This window comes from Myotis lucifugus, unplaced genomic scaffold, assembly GCF_000147115.1.
Source record: "Myotis lucifugus unplaced genomic scaffold, Myoluc2.0 scaffold_37, whole genome shotgun sequence".
NCBI lineage: Eukaryota > Metazoa > Chordata > Mammalia > Chiroptera > Vespertilionidae > Myotis > Myotis lucifugus.
In genome coordinates this window covers 3,524,965-3,539,610 of record NW_005871085.1, presented here as the reverse complement: position 1 = coordinate 3,539,610, position 14,646 = coordinate 3,524,965, and positions in this window count along the sequence as shown.

Genomic DNA, 14,646 nt, shown 5'->3' with positions numbered 1-14,646 from the left:
GCCTGATCGCTCCCAATTGCCCTCCCCTACTGGCCTGCTCACCCCAAACTGCCCTCCCCTGCTGTCCTGATCTCCCCTAACTGCCTCTCCCTCAGCCCTGCCACCATGGCTTTGTCCAGAAGGACGTCTGGAAGGTCTCCCGGAAGGTCTCTCAGTCTAATTAGCATATTACCCTTTTATTAGTATAGATATACATTTTTATTGATTTCAGAGAGGAAATCAATGGTTAGAGAGAATCATTGATCAGCTGCATCCTATATGCCCCCTACTGGGGATCGAGCCTGCAACCCAAGCATGTGTCCTTCACTGTAATTGAATCTTGGACCCTTCAGTCCACAGGCCAATCCTCTATCCACTGGGCCACACTGGCTAGGACAGGAGAGAGACTTGTAAATCTAAGGACCCAGTTTGAATCCAGGCCCCACCCTTTCCTGTGCAACCTTAGGGAAGTAAATGAACCTCTCTGTTCTCTTCTTCTATTTAATTTGAGTTTTAACAATGATACCAATCTGAAGGGCCAGTTGCATGGACTAAAGGAGATAACAGATGTGCAAGTGCTTAGTGTATACAAACGTGGGTGATGATTATTATTATCATGACAGCTCATAAAACCTGGGTGGAGCTTCCTGTTATAAACAAGTTTTCCCTCGCCCCACCCACAGACCAGGGGTAGGCTCAGTGCTTTGTTCCCAGGAAGGGCATAGCTGGAGGGGCCGGCCAGGCTGGGGCAGAGGCCAGGGCAGGCTCCTCGCTCCCACCATCTGCACCGAGGGGTCAGCCCATCTGCCCAGCAGTGGGCACACATGTGGCCTCATCTGAGGGCGTGGGGTCATTAGGGTCAAGCAGGAGAAAATTGGGGGCAGATGAGGAGAAGCTTCCAGCTTATTTTTAGAAAAGGGGGAAAGAGAGGAAGACAGGAAGGCCCTTGTTTCTCAGCATTTCCACCATGTGGATGGCAGGCGGGCGGGCGGGCAGCCAGGCAGGGCTGGAGGCAAAGATGTGTCCACTTCTGGGGCTGCTGCCCCAGCCATTGCAGGACCTCAGACGACTGCACAGCCAGCCTGTCCACACACATGCTCACTCACAGCCCTGGCTGCACCCAGGGGCGGGGGGCGGGGGAGGGGGGTCTCTTGTGACCTGGAGCCCAGGACCCTGAGGAGACTACATTGTCCAGAGGCCACATTAGGGCTTTATTAGGGCTTTAGGAAGGACCCTCCGCTTTAGGGGAGAGGAGAGCTTGTGGAGTGAAATCGAGTGGCAGGGAGGCACAGGTCCTGGCACACATGACGCACAGGTCCTGGCACACATGACGTTGCCTTTGGAGCCAGATCGCTGGGATATAAATCCTGGCTCTTCCACTTCCTGGCTGTGTGACTTAGGACCAATTGCTTTATCTCTCTGTGCCTCAGTTTCTTTGTCTGCAGATATAGCCATAGTCTATGCCTCATAGGTTTTGATGTACAAATAAATCAATATGTGTAAATCACTTAGAATACTTGGTGCCTGGGATACAGCAAGCACTCAGTGCCAGCTGTTGGCATTGTCAACCTATAGTAGGGCGTGCACAGCTGGGGTGGCCTGGTCTGGGGAGGAGTGAGCTGAGCATGCGCAGTGCTCTCCAGCAGGACCCTTCACTGGGGGAGAGGTAACCGAAGTGTGGTGGTGAACAGGCCGGGCTGGGCTAGAGGGTGTGGGGTGAGCCGGGAGCCTGCTCTAGGGCAGTGGGACCAGCCTGAGGCTGGACGTCGACAGGCCTCACAGTGGCTCCCGTGGGCGTCTTTGGAAAGAGCTCAAAAATGACAGGAATTTTCCAAATCGCCTGTTTTTCCATTCTCAGCCCCACTCGCAACCACCCCCAGCCCATCATCCTCAGGTCTAACTCTGAACAGAACTTTGAAACGTGTCAGGAACAAGAAGGTGAAAGTGTAAAAACCCCAGAGAGGATTGTTAATCCTGAGTCCGGGTGGCAGCACGCCTGCCAGAGCTGCAGTGGAAAGTGTGCGTATAGGAGTGTGCACGTGCGTGTGCACACGTGAGCATGTGTGTGTCCTCTGACGAGAGCATACCTGGGCATGGCAGCTGATGTGCTTATCAACAATTGCATCATGTCCGTGCATACATGTGATTGTGTGCTCTGTCAGCGTACATGTGCCCGCATCTGTCACAGAGGGGCTCTCCGAAGCCACCCACAGCAGCCCAGGGGGAGGTACCTGCCTGCAGTCCCACACGTCCCAGGCTGGAGCCGGAACCAGGGGTCGCTATGAAGAACATAGACTTTGAAATCTGACGGGCCTGGGTTTGAGTCTTGGCTCTCCCATTGACTAGTTGAGTGACCTTGGGCAAGTCTCCTCACCACTCCCAGCCTGTGTCCCCCTCTAGGAATGAGCGTTCTAAAACTCAAGGGTGTGGCGAGGCCCTGAGCCAGGGCTGGGCTCCTGACTCCAGTGCTCCTTGATGAGTCCAAAGGGCAGCTAAAGGCAACGGGACAGGGTCTCAGAAGCCACCCAAGGTCTTTCTTCTCCAGATCACCCTGGGAGGGGTCCGGAGCCTGTTTCATGAAGCTGGAGACCCAGCTTCAAGCCCCAGTCTGGCAACGACTGCTTGGCCTTAAGCAAGCTTCTGATTGTCTCTGGGCCTCAGTTTCCCCACCCCTTTTAGGAGGGGTAGTAGAGCACCTCTCAGGTGGCTCCCTACTCCAAAGACCCCTGGCTCCACCGGGCACAGTAATTGGGAGCAGCTGCACTAGAGTGAGTGTGGGCATTGGGGAGGGGGCCTCTGGGCTTCCCCAGCCGCCGGACACTGTCCCGTGGTTTATGTCAAATTGTCAGCCCCAATCCAGCTTCCCTCCTGGGCAGAGCCGCCTCCAGTGGGCCTCAGGAGAGGTGGCCTGTCCAGCCACTATGTTTACAGCGCTCAGACGCCACCGGGAACCTGATCTGGGCAGACCAGGGTGGGCCGCCCCACCGGGCCCAAGCTGTGTCCACACTCATTTCCCAGAGACTGAACACGGCCGGCCGCCGGCCTCGCTGAGTCCAGCTGCCCAGCCACCAGCCCATGGAGGGCCCAGCTTCCCCCAGCCAGGCACCGTGGATGGCTGCAGAATGTGCCAGGGCCCAGGGAGCCGGCCCAGGGAGCCAGCACAGGGCCAGGAGGAGAGGGTGCAAAGGGAGAGAGAAAGAGATCTGCTCCCTCCAGACAGGTTCATGCTGTCCACCCCGGCCAGGCACGCTTACCCTATGACTTGCTAGTGGACTGGCTCCTCCACACACTCAGTCATCTGGATCAGAGTCAGCAACTGCAGCCCACAGGCCGAATCCAACTGGCCATCGCCTGTGAGTGAAGATTCCTTTTACATTTTTAAATGGTTGGGGGTCAAAAGAATATTTTAAGACACATGAAAGGATATAAAATTTATATGTGCGCCCATAAATAAAATTTTATTGGAACATGGCCAAGCTCATTCACTTATGTATGCCTGAGGAGCTTTTGCCCTCCCCTGGAGGAGTTAAATAGTGTGATGGAGACCATAGGCCAGGGGTGGGCAAACTTTTTGACTCGAGGGCCACAATGGGTTCTTAAACTGGACCGGAGGGCTGGAACAAAAGCATGGATGGAGTGTTTGCGTGAACTAATATAAATTCAAAGTAAACATTACATAAAAGGGTACGGTCTTTTTTTTTTAGTTTTATTCATTTCAAATGGGCCGAATCCGGCCCGCGGGCCGTAGTTTGCCCACGGCTGCCGTAGGCCCACAAAACGGAGACTATCTACTATATGGCCCTTGATGGAAAACACTCGCCAATGATTTGTATCATTCACAAGTGCCAGCATAACGCTGCCAGTGTAGAAACGCCACTTCCTTTTTCCTATAACTTGACTTCCTACCCCAGTGTCCGGAGTCATTCCGCTTATTGGAGATCTTACATGATGTCAAGGTGTGGGGCTCGGGGCAGGGACTGACCCACATTGATTGACCCTGCACATCTGGCCACTCACTGCCACCTCCATGGCACTGTGTCCTGCAGGCACCCCACAGCCCTTCCTCTTGGGAGTCTTATCACCTCCAGCAAAGCTGCTTAGGACACATGGGCCTGGCCACACCTCTTCTCTCCTTCCCTTTAAGTTTCTTCAAGACATTCTGTTTATCCCTCCTCTCTCCTTTACTTCCTCTGTAAACACTCAGTTCCAAAAGCTGGGAGAAGTGGAGAACAAAGGCCTCCTGCATTCAGCCCTGTCACATACCTTCCCGGGGGCGATGAGCACGGAGCCAGGGACCTGGGAGAAGGAGACCCCGGAGAAAAAACAGACACAGCCGGATATCCAGCCCAGCTAGACATTCATTAGCTCACTACTCTACCAGGGTAGGCTGCTATCCATTCACTCATTCCTCCAGTCACTCATTTAGTCAGTCAATCTGTGCAGCAGCCAGGACCCCTGCTAGACATCTTAGGAAGACATAGGTAAGCAAGGCACACCCCAGCCCTCATATTGTTCACACTCCAGGGCAATGGCTGGCCTCAAGTTTTTAACAACTACCTCTGTGGGAGGTAACTAGTTCTTCTTTGTGATGTAAATACTTCTACTGTGGCCAATTCCAACTTGGCCACATGATGCCCCTGAATGAACATGGAGCTGGGAAGAGAGGCATGCCATCAACTCTCAGGAGCAGGTAGGAGCCAGCTCCAGCAAACCACTGCTCCTGGGGATTCAGACACATAAGCAGACATCACACACAGTGCAGTAGGTATGCAATGAGAAAACAGAAGGCATAGGAGCATGGAGGAAGAGCACCAAACCTGGTTCAGAGGGTTCAATCCCAGAGGGCTTCTTAGAGGAGGTGACATGTTAAAAGTGGACCCTGAAAGAAGAGTAAGTAGGAGTTTGCTGGGCAAAGGATAGGAGTATCTTCTCACCAGCTCATCCCCACCTGCCCCTCCTTTCTCCGCACTCCTGTGTAACTTCTACAGCCTCATCCACACTTTTATGTCCAATTTGGGGATCTTTCTTCTCCTGAGGCACCACAGATTCTCAAAGTTAGAAAGCATGTACCTGAACCACACAAGATTAGTGGAGGAAGCTGATGTTAGTCTCCACCACAGTTCTGGCCTGTGACAGGTTGCATTCTTGCTCCAGATTAGTCACTGCCCCTTCCCTATAAGAGGGGCCCACACCCTACCCACTGCCAGGTAGCTGCCGTGCCTCCCGAGGGAGGGTTACATTGACTCAGCCATGTGTCTTACTTTGGGCAATGGAATGCGAGTGAAGTTGACCTTAGGAGCTATTGTGTGGCTTGGCCATTTCTCGTTTTGCTCTCTGTCCTGAGTATGTCATGTCTCAAATCAGGGCAGCTGCTTTGCAAGGATCCCAGAATACAGAGGACACATGGAGCAGAGCCATGGTCAACCCACAGCCACCACAGACAAAATATAATGTGGGCGAAAAGTAAACTTGTTATTGTAAAGCCCCTGTTTGGGGCATGCTATGGTGTGTCTGTTACCACAACATAACCTAGAAAAAACTGACTAATGTTCAGCCCATCCCCATTTAAACTGGCTCATGCCCCAATGTCCCTCCATGAGCCCCCAGAGACACCCCGAGCCATTGTGCATTGCCCAGTTCTGAGCAAAGATTTACCCAATCCAGGCTGATGAGGTGATTATAGGGTCCTAAAAAGGTCCAAAATTCTCTACAGTTGTAGGACCATCCATTGTCCTGGGGAAGCAAGTGGAACCACTTGCTAGTGGTGTCTCCAGTTCAGCTCTCCTATCACAGCATGTGGAGGTATCACTCTTGGCACAAAAAAAAGAAAAGAGCTCTCAATCTCAACCCAAAGTCACTCCAGATAGTGACAATTCTCCTTGAGGAACAGGCCAAATTTGAGCAACCTTCTGGGCAAGAGAAGCGCCAGGGTGAGGTGAACAGGAGGCAGGCTCTGTGCTGGGCAACACCAGGGAGAGAGGCAGCCCCACTGTTGCCCATGCGACCGTGGGTGGTGGTGCTCACCTGCGTCACAAAGTGTTGCGGGATCACAGAGAAGGCAGTGACTAACGCTACTGAGACAGCCAGAAATCCTTCAGGAACAAGTTAAGGGTTAAATGGATGGGTGGTGGAGGGAGGATGGACGGGTGAACAAAATAAAATAAAATCTACCTGGAAGAGTCAAAGAACCATTCACAAAGGACATAGGAACCAGATCTGAAAAGGTGAGACTATCACCAGGTAAAGAATATGGACAGAAGAGGTGGTATTCCAGACAGAGAGACCCGGATGTGAAGATGGAGAGGGTTGTGGTTCGCTGCGTCTAGGAAATAAGGGAGACAACAATGCAAAGAGAAGGGCTGATTCCAACGGGACCACTTTCTGACTGTGTAGCTTGGGGAAGTTACTTAACTTCTCTGTGCTTGTGCCGCTACTATCAAACCCAGCCACAATACAGTGTGGGGGAATCATCTTCCCTCGCCAGGTTATTGAGGCATTTCAGTGACAAAATGTGAACAAAGCTCTGGATGCATAGTAATCGCTCAATTAATGATGGCTCCCTTTTGCTTCCCTCCTACCAGGACTGGTTCTCCCAGGGGCTTGGTCCTGCACTGAGGGTGGAGAAGGGGAGGGAATCTGCCTCCTGGCTAAGACACCACCTCTTCCTTGTTCCAGGACTTTCCTTCAGAGAGTTCTTGCCCCAAGGTCCTCTCTACCTTCCTGCCCCATTACACTCCACTCCAGCCTCTGCAGCAGCCATCCCAGGATGCTCCACACCCCTTGCACTCCTGAGCAGGGCCCTGGCTCCAAACCTGCAAACACATCCAGACATGGGACCAGCCACAAATACTGGTGGAGAGGGTAGCTCGGGCAGAGTGAGGCTGCTGGACCTCCTGCAGTAGGGAGACATGGGCAGCCAAGGAGAGAGCAGAGACCAGCTGGCCAGGCCATGCCCTTGGCTCCGGCCCTTGTCATCTCACCTGTCCTGGACTGCAATGGCCCCGACACTATTCCCAGGCCTGAGGCCAGTTTCCTGTCCCAACGTCCTTCAGTGCAGCTATCCCCATGGGGAGACAGGAAAAGCCAAGCAGTAATTAACTATATTTAGAAACAAATTCTTATTATAAATATTATGGGCATACAGGCGAGGGCCCAGGAAAGAAAATAATTTGGGATTTGAGGCTGTTGTGCACGGCCTTTCATAATTTAGCCTGGTGTTCAGCAAATAGTGAATACATTTTTTTGAGTGAACAAATGCTTGGCTGCCTTCCCTGCCTTTCACACACACAGTCCTGCCTTCCAGTCCTTGGAACTGCCTGCAGTTCCCTAGGGACCTGTGACTCACCCTGTCTCCTATAGTTGGGCCTTTGCTCTCTACCTGGAGCACATACCACCTCCCTCTGCCCTCCTTGCTGAACTCTGCCTCATCCTTCAGAATTGGGCTCAGACATCACTTTTTCCAGGAAGACTCAGTAGGAAGTCCCATGGGGCCTCCACTGCCCCAGCCATAGCACACGCTGCTCTAGGCTGGCCACCATGCATCTCTGCCCCTCACTGGGCTGAAAGCCCCTCCAAGGGCAGAGGGGGTCCCTAGTACCCAACAAAAGGCCTGGCCCAGAGGAGGGACTCAGAGTATTCGGTAGTGAGAACACGTGTTTCTGATCACATAACCCCATCAGCTGAGTAGCCATCAGGACACAGGAACCAAGTCTGGAAGAGCAGTAACCCTCCAGGCCACCAGGGGGGTCAGAACAGAAGGCAAGCAGGAATCATGCAGAATGCGCCCTCTCCCCCTGGTGGTCTCAGCGAATCACTGCAGCTTCCCAGGGTTCCTGGCTCACCCCAAGAAACAGCAGAGTCTTAAGGATCTGGGCCAAATTCTGGGACTTGAAATCCTGGAATATCAGAGCCAGAAGAATTTCACATCTTCAGGAATTTGAGCAACTTGCCTGCCCTCATTTAACAGATGGAAAAATTGAGGTCTAGAGAGGAGGTAGGCAGCCAGAGGGAAAGAGCTGGAATTAGAACCCAGATCTCCTGAGGAACATGGAAAATAGCTCCAGGACAGGAACATTCAAAGTGATGGCCTTCCAGCCTGCACTGCCGCCCAGCTGGCCCCTCGATTCTGTTTTATCTCTTCATCCAGATGCCGTGCAGTCGGAGCTGGGCGCGTGCTATGATGGTCAGATACCCGCTCACTAAGCAGTCTGGGTCTTTAACCGCGTGCGTGATCTGGAAGATGTGTTCCAGATCCGACTCTGTCCAGGGCTGGTTCTGTGACTCCCAGAAAGTTGCCTCTTTCCCTATGCTGCCCGTTTTCTCAGTTGCAAACTGGAAGGTGGGCTAAAGCAAGAGCAGCAAAGAGGCTCTCTTTCCATGACCACGCTGTGGGTTAGTCATGGCTGCCTGAGAAGAACTGTAAGGGCAGGAGCACTGCGAGTGGTTAGCGTTGTTTGTCACGGGTCGTGAGGCGGCCAGGCAGACATCAGAGGTCAGTGAGCCCCGACCAGGTTCCTCAGCCCCTGACCCCTGTCCAGTTCTAGCCATTTAGATTTGCTGTTCCTATTAGGACTGTGACCATCAAGCTCTGTGCTGGGGACAGAGTATCCAGAGATCATCAAACAAGAACCCTGCCCTTGAGAAGCTCCCTGTTCTGTACAAGACCTTTGCCTAAATTCACACACAGTCAAGTGGAGAAGGCTGAAGCTGCCTTAGGGAGGAAGGGGCTTGGAGTCAGGGGCCTAAGCCTCAGCACCTGCAGGACCCCTCTGGGTTTGCAATCCGTCATCTTCCGCCCTCCACCACTCATGGGCATCACAGAAACATCGTGTTTCATGCTGGCACGTGTATCCCCAATGGTGTGGCGGTGAAGATCACAGGCCCGCAGCCCTGGTGCACGCGCAGGCTCGGCCACTGCCCCGTCATGTCACCTTGGACAAGTTACCGACCCCTAGTTCTCTGTTTCTACCTGCACCGTGGCCCGCTGGTCTGGTTGTGAGCAGTAAACAGTGGGTACGTAAGGGAAGTCACCTGGCACATAGTAACCCCCAGTAAAGGCGAGCTGGCAGTATGACTCCGAATTAAAGTCCGCCTCCCTTGCAGTCCTCTGCCTTTGCCCTCTGACACAGACTTGTCTGCCCCTCCCCCCGCCCCTGCCCAAGGACAGCTCTACAGAGAAGTGGGGACACCAACAGGACCCCACCAGGTCCTTCCTTCTTGGGACCACACACTGGCACCTCCACCTGCTGCTCCCATGAGCATTCACTGGCCATACGACCCTACTCAGCAGCCAGCGCTCCTCCAGGAGGGTCCAGACCCCCAGAAATCAGAGGGTGTGACAGTGCTTTGAGGTGCTCCCTGCCTCCGCGCCCTGGCTGCTCCCCACTCTCACAGAGGTCTGGCCTGGGGGCTGGTCCTTTCCCTCCCGGAGACCCCGCCCTTGTTCTGGTCTGAATGTTTGCTCTCTGCTCTCCCGGAGTCATTAAACATTCCGCAGTGGAATCGCAGCCGCTCACGTGGCAAGCGCAGCCCGCCAACCTTGGCACTGCTCCTCTGATCCCTTTTGTTTTTCTAATATAAAACTAATATGACATAATGTATAATCTAATTTGGAAATTACCATTTGCTTGGCTGGCCCACACTGCCAGCCAATACCAACAGCAAGAGAAATTATTTAAGAATGTTTCTTTTCCTTCGGAACACTGCTGATAATTTATTTTTCCGTCAGAAGATTACTTTTCTCTTTACGACATTTCCTGCCTGGGTGATTTGCGTTAGCATTCAATAAAATGGTCTGTGCCTAATGTGGGAGTGAGTCAACAGGACTTTCCTTGAATGAAGCGAGGGTGTCACTTGTGGCCAGTAGTGGTCTCGGACCTGCAGCCCAGGTACAGGAGGCAGGCGCCAGGGGGATTTTACGGGGAGGGTTGGGCAGACCTCAGGAGGTCACCTGCCCCCTGTCCTATAAGCCTGCCTGTAGGTCCCGGTATCCCGGACCCACTGGCCTCTGGGGGAATGAGTAATACCCGTTTGGTCTTCCTGGGCAAACAGGCTTAGCCCCAGGCTGGACTCTAAGTGGAGAGCAGGCTTTACTGAAATTGCGGCTTCCAACCCGTCTACACCTGAGTCTCTGCCGGGAGGAAGCGCCTCTTCTCGCCCAGCCATCACAGATACAGACACATCGCGGGCTGGTCGTGCACCGTCACACCTTCAGCGTGTCACACTGTCACATCTGTGCACTGCAGTTCAAGCCGACCCATCCCTTCATCCTTTCTTTCAATAAGTGTTCTGAAGGCACAGATGGCTTCTAACGTTAGAGCTGGTTTGGTCCTGACCCTGCCCCTTAATAGCTCTGTGACCAAGACACCTTGCTTTACCTCTGTGAGCCCCCTAAACCTCATCAATAAAATGGGAGGTGGTAATAGTGCTGACCTCATTGCATTGTGTAAAAGAAGATGTGATGGGGTGGGAAGGGCTTATTAGCCCAGTGCCTGGCGCACAGTAAAAGCTCAATAGTGTCACTGTCTTTATTAAGCTCTGAATGAGTGATGATCAGAGCTACTAGGTGTGATGAGGAGAGTTCTCGTCCTAGTGAAGGGCTCGGGCCCTGGAAACCAGCCTTGTGCTGCGCTGTGGGGCTAGTGCCTACCCATCCACAGGGTCATGGCTCACCACCAGGTCACTGAGGCGCTGAGCAACCTCACCCCTCGGAGGTCTAGTCACTGGGACAAAATATCCCCATCCCAAATACTTGGCACGGGGCGGGGCGCCTCTTCCCACCCACTGCGGCCGGGGAAGGGGCAGAAACAGCTTTCTCAAATCGTCTCCCCCTCTGCCTAGGACTATTCTCTCCGGGAAACCCAATCTCCACGTTAGAGAGTTTATTTACCCAATCGAGTGACAGGTCTGATTTCTCTCTGGATGTTTTGAGACTGAACTGATGGGCGTTCTGGTTAAGTACAAAGAAGTGAAGCCTTCACTCCGCTATGCCGACCACCTCCGCCGGCGCTGCTGGCCTGGGGAGGGTGGACACAGCAGAGGTGCTCCCTAAGTACTTGGCCTTGTCATTAATTCCACCGAGTTAAGTGGTTGTTTTGGTTTCACAGTATCGAGACAACTGGCTTTTTATAGAACTGACTGAATGTTTAGACACAGCCTCTCCTGCTTGAGAGGTTGTTTGACAGAATGGAGTGGGTGTTTTGTTACTGCTTAGTGACCAGTGTGACCTGTTGCTTTAGCTCCGTTTGATTGGGTTGACTGCTTGTTTGGCCGTGGTGATTGGTGATTTCACCAAGTTGACCAGTTGTTCCGTCACGGTTAGGCCCATTTGAGTGGCTGTTTAAGTTGGGTGGGTGTTTTGGCATTCATTAACCCGGCTGACTGGGTTTGATTGAACTGACTGGATGTTTGAGTGAATTAATCCAAATATTTGGACATTGTTTGAGGCAGTTGACCAGCTATTTACAACAGACGGGGTGTGTTGCTATCCTCTGACCCAGCTGACCCATTGTTCTAGCATTGTCTGACCTAATGGCTAATTGTTGAGTTGGTTCCGTGTTTTGGCTTTGTTTAACTCTAAAGACAGGTTGTTTGAGAGTTGTTTGATCAAGCTGATTGCTTGTTTGACTAAGTTGAACAAGTGCTTTGGTATGATTTGACCCAGTTGACTCGTTATTCAAATGGAGTCCATGTTTTGTCACAATTTGACCCAGTTGTTTGGAAGGTACCCATTGCTTGGGCCGCACTGGTGGGTTGTTTTGGCACTGTTTGGACCAGCCAACTGATATTTAACAGAGTTGACCAGGAATTTAGGCTCCACTTTCCCATTTCAGCTATTGTTGGGCCACCCTGACTTAGCATCTGACAGAGAAAGTCAGGCACATGGGCAGGGTTTCCCAAGCTGACCAGGTTTCCACCGAGTTGCCCAGCTGTTTGGTCTCAAACTGACAGGGGCAGTGGTGGCCAGCAGAGAGCTTCATATGCCGGGAAGCCACACTGGGAGGCTCCCTCATGTGGGAGGGAAGGGAAGGGGCTTGGGGGACCCCAAGTCTCAAGCTCACATGCAGGCAGGTGAGAATAGAAAGGCTGGGAGAGACGCAGCTGCTCTGTGCAGGAGAGCTCAGGAGCTGTGGTCTCCCGAGCCCAGAGAATGCGTTTGGCAGAACACTGCAAGAATGCAACCTCTGGGTTAAGTGGTTGAAATTAGGCCCAACGGGGCTGTTTCACTGAGAATTTACAGTCCCTCATAGAACTCAGACCCAATCAAGTAAGAGTCCCTCCTGCCAAGATGGAGATTTGTTCCTGGGCCAAGGAGATTCGCCGACAAACGCGCACTCCCCAGCCTTTGATTAACCCTAATCTGTGCACCCCTTGAGTGGTGACCCCGCGCGGATGCTAATGTCCGTTCTCCCTGTGGGTGGGTGCCCCTCCCTGAAATCCACTGGTGGGAGGGGGAGGACTTTTAAACCTGTTGACTTCCTGGCAGAGGCTTTGGCAGAATCAGGGCCGCCTACGCCGCCGTGTGCGATGTAAGTGGCGCCACCAAAACCTCGATCTCGCTGGCGGGTCATGGGAGCGGAAATGCCCACATCAGGCACTCAGCACATCAGCTATGGGGCTGGAGGGGGCTCTTGAGGGGAGCTGGACTGCCCTCCACACTGTACACACAGGGAAACTGAGTCCTAGAAAGAAAAAGGGATTTTCTCAGGCAGGGCATAGGGCACTCCAAGACATTATCCCTTTTTTAGTTGAAGTTGGAAAGCTTCAATCAGGGTACAATGGCAAGGGAGAGAGGGAAACAAAAGGCTGTAGCCAGGATGGGGCTGAAACCAGAGCCCAGGTCTCTAACTCACCATGTGACATAATGCAAATCCCTTGAGGAGAGGATGAATGAACTATTGCTGAAGAAACATCCAGGATCACCAGCTTTGGTCACTGGGGCCTAGGGGTTCACAGTACCTGGGCCTCCCACCTCTAATTGCATCAATAGGTGTATCATCATCAGAACAAGGGAGATGACAATCTCACCAGGCTCCACATGGAGTTCAAGATAAAGGTTCATGGGCAGATAATAAAATGGGTCACAACCAAAAAGGAAAGGTTCTCAAAGCCATGTCCTGAGAAAAACGAATGATGGAGGAAGGGCTGTTCTCCCTAGAGGAGAGAAGGCAAAGATGGGGTCACTGTCTGGGAAACACAGAAAACTTTCAGAGGGTAAAGTAGGTCCTTGAAAAATAGCATTGAATAAAAGCACAAGGATGGAGAATATAGGAAGAATTGTCAAACAGAGCTACCTCAAGAGGGACAGAACTCCTTGTCCCCGAACGTTTGCAGGCAGAATTCCTATGCTGGGTAAATAGGGAGTCAGATGAGTGAGAAATAAGACTTGTTACCTCCTTGCTCAGGAAACCATACCTCCATTAATGCAACCTCAATGGTACTATTTTGCTCTGGCATTGTCAGCTTGTACTGAGCTTGGTACCACTATGACCTCCAGATTCTTTTCATACAAAAAACTATGAAACATATAAAGAACCTCATTACTCTACACTCAGGCAGCCATTTTTCAAACCCATGTTTTCAAACACGGTATCTTTGTAAATTTTGGATCTTCCAGCCAGCATCTCCACTCTCTTCCGGCTCCGTGAAGTTAACAACTGAGTGCAGCCTAAGCAGCCCTGGCTGAAGGCAGAGCCTTGCAACACCTCACTGGAGACCTTCCTTAGTTATAGTCTTTCAGTCACTGAAAGGCAGTGAAGCAGTAATCTGACCACTGCTCGTTGCTGGCTTTAAGGCACTGCTGCCCATTGGTGCTGAGTGGCCAGAGTCCCTGGGCTGGCTCTCAGAAGGCATTGGAGACAGGCAGAAAAGGAAGTCAGAAAGACAGCAGGGCATCCAGCCTCCCACCAGGGACCTCAAGAAAATATTGGTGGGACATGTGATCAGCCTCCATGGTCCTCAGAAGCCCTGGCCAGACAAAGACATATTGTGCCTCTGCACAGTGGGTCCGCGGGCTGCAGGCCACCCAGGCCTTCAGTCCAGGCAGCCTGGGGAGGCTGCTCTGGAACTCACAGGATACCAGTGAGGCCCTACTCACTGCTCCTCACTGCAGGAAGATGCCTTTCCAACAGCCAGGCCACATCACACACACACACACACACACACACACACACACACACACACGCACGCACATTGCCAAGGTCACCCAGGGGCTGAGAAGAGAGTATTAAATGAGAAAGGAGAAGGTTAGGCTCACTGTGGACTCTGCTAGGGGGCACTGAGGGCAAAGGAGCAACTGCCATGCTAGAAGTGAAGGCTGAGCTCCCCAGATCCACTTCTTGCTAACATGCTGGCAACCCAGATTGGGCTACCTAACCTCTCTGGACCTCCTCCTCACTGGCCCTCAATTCATAGGCAGGAAGGCTGAGCCCAACTGAGCAGCAGATCTTGACTGGAACTCGGTCCCCATCACCAGCCCCCAGCCCACTCTTTCCACCACACTGTGCTGCCTCACCAAGCTTGCACATAGTAGGTCATCGTCTCTAAGCTCTAGAAGCCTGCAGCCCAGAAACAGTTTAGCAGTTTCCTCAGGCTGCCATAACAAAATACCTCTAACTGGGTGGCTCAAACCACAGACATTTATTGTCTCAGTTCTGGAGGCTAGAGGAC